Genomic DNA, 2515 nt, shown 5'->3' with positions numbered 1-2515 from the left:
GCTAAGTCAGTCTAGTTTTACATTGAAAGTCAGCTGCGCAATTTTTGGTTTAATTGATTCAGTTCATTTTCTTAACTTTGGGCCAAAATAAACGAATAAATAAACGATAAATAGTTTATAGAAATTACTTTTTAGGCTTTCCTGTTTTTAGAATTAGACTTCACTTATCTATATCACTGATTAAGAATGTTTAGCCTTGCTTAATGATTAGCCTTGCTTTTTATAATGCAAAACAATACCAATACAAACATATACATATCTGGATGATGAGGAAAAAAAACTTTCCAAATATGCACAACAACCATTTTCTAAAATGATTGCTAAAGAGTCGCAACCAAACGGTATAGCAATCGAAAGCAGAAACAAAATGACTAGCTGTTTCTATAAAACGTAGGTTTTAGGCGCCATTTATATCAAGGAAGCATCGATGTTGATAACATTCGCAAGGCCTGCGTACCTTAAGGCGTGACTTTGGAGAAAACATGCTCTATTTTTAGAGTTGGAAGAGTTAAGATCTGCAGCGTTTTTTGCATCACAAGAAATGGCAATTTGGGTGGGATCAGTCAACATCCTTGTGACGCGTCTCAACGAACAAATTTCTCTCGGAGACGCTTTCAAGTACCATACAAAATCATCCATTTCTAAATTTGATTGCAATTTGCTCCATTTCTTCTTGGTATTCAATTTCCAAACTTCTTTCATATTGCTTCCAGTTGCTATCGCACTTAGACTTCAAAGTAAGATTCTCGTTTTAAAAACCCAAAAGTCGGAACAAATTCTTGACCAAAATCACTTCCAAAAAGACTGCTGCCTGTGGCTTGATTCACCAAATGCCCATTTTTAACCCACTAAATTTATTTGTGGATTCGCAGAGCTTATAAAAAAACCCGTTCAGCAAAAAAAAACGGAGCTAAAATTGACCACCAAACGCTCTTCACCTTTTGAAAATAATTTCAGTAGAACACTGATTTTAATTAATGATTTTTTCTGACACGTTTCATTCATTTATCAAACTGATATGCTGATGAGGAATATGTTGCAATGTGTCTTTCTTGTTTTTAAAGAGATTTCCCAGAAAAGAGTTTACCAAGTTGTGGAGTTGATAATTGTCAAGAGAATCGTTCTTAAAGAAATATGGACACAAACACGGACGTGCAGTTTTGAAGAAGACAGTATGTGCCAAATTATCCTATACACAGTTCCCAAATTTTTTGATTTCTGGTTACAAGCAAGGTTACCTGACTCTAATAAAATCACTTTAAAATTCTTGCCTGCATCTCGAACTTCTATTAATGCAGGCCTCGGTTAAAGCCATATTTTTTAGCGACTTCGAAAAAAACCTATTCCTATAGTATTAGCCATTTATAATTACGTCGACAATCAAATTGAACGACTGGACTTTACGACAACTTTCCAGTAAAACTGTCTAATATGTAAACTGTCCAACACTAGCTGGCTTTGTAGGACAGTTTGCGTTATCAAGTTTGTTACTCAAGTTTTGGTTGAATAGAATTTTTTTCGAGTTTCGATCGAGTTTCATGTGGTGTACCTCAAAGGTCTATTCTAGGTCCTCTTTTAGTTCTCATCTATACTAACGATTTCCCTAGCTGTTGTGGTGTCAGTGAAGTGTTTCTTTTTGTTGATGATACAAATATAAGTGGCATGGCCTGTGACTTGCCTTCTCTTGAGAAAGATTTAAGCTGCGTCAGTCAATGGCTGGTAAATAATAAACTATCTCTCAATGACAAGAAAACAGTGTTTGCCAACTTTTGTCGTACGCAAATGAGATTGCGTACTTAATCTTGAGTCGCGAGTGACGATTATGTTTTATATCCTAACTTGCGCGACGAGTGCGCTTTACACAATTTCTAAACGAATCCGCTTAGCGAATCGCTTGGTAATTACTTGTCTACTTTACTTGATTAGTAAGACGGTTAATGAAGAATAAGTTAACAAATTCTTGACCAAAATCACTTCCAAAAAGACTGCTGCCTGTGGCTTGATTCACCAAATGCCCATTTTTAACCCACTAAATTTATTTGTGGATTCGCAGAGCTTATAAAAAAACCCGTTCAGCAAAAAAAAACGGAGCTAAAATTGACCACCAAACGCTCTTCACCTTTTGAAAATAATTTCAGTAGAACACTGATTTTAATTAATGATTTTTTCTGACACGTTTCATTCATTTATCAAACTGATATGCTGATGAGGAATATGTTGCAATGTGTCTTTCTTGTTTTTAAAGAGATTTCCCAGAAAAGAGTTTACCAAGTTGTGGAGTTGATAATTGTCAAGAGAATCGTTCTTAAAGAAATATGGACACAAACACGGACGTGCAGTTTTGAAGAAGACAGTATGTGCCAAATTATCCTATACACAGTTCCCAAATTTTTTGATTTCTGGTTACAAGCAAGGTTACCTGACTCTAATAAAATCACTTTAAAATTCTTGCCTGCATCTCGAACTTCTATTAATGCAGGCCTCGGTTAAAGCCATATTTTTTAGCGACTTCGAA

The sequence above is a fragment of the Convolutriloba macropyga genome, chromosome 10 (assembly GCF_964194025.1).
Source record: "Convolutriloba macropyga chromosome 10, txConMacr16.3, whole genome shotgun sequence".
NCBI classification, from domain to species: Eukaryota; Metazoa; Xenacoelomorpha; order Acoela; family Convolutidae; genus Convolutriloba; species Convolutriloba macropyga.
This window is presented reverse-complemented; position numbering follows the sequence as displayed.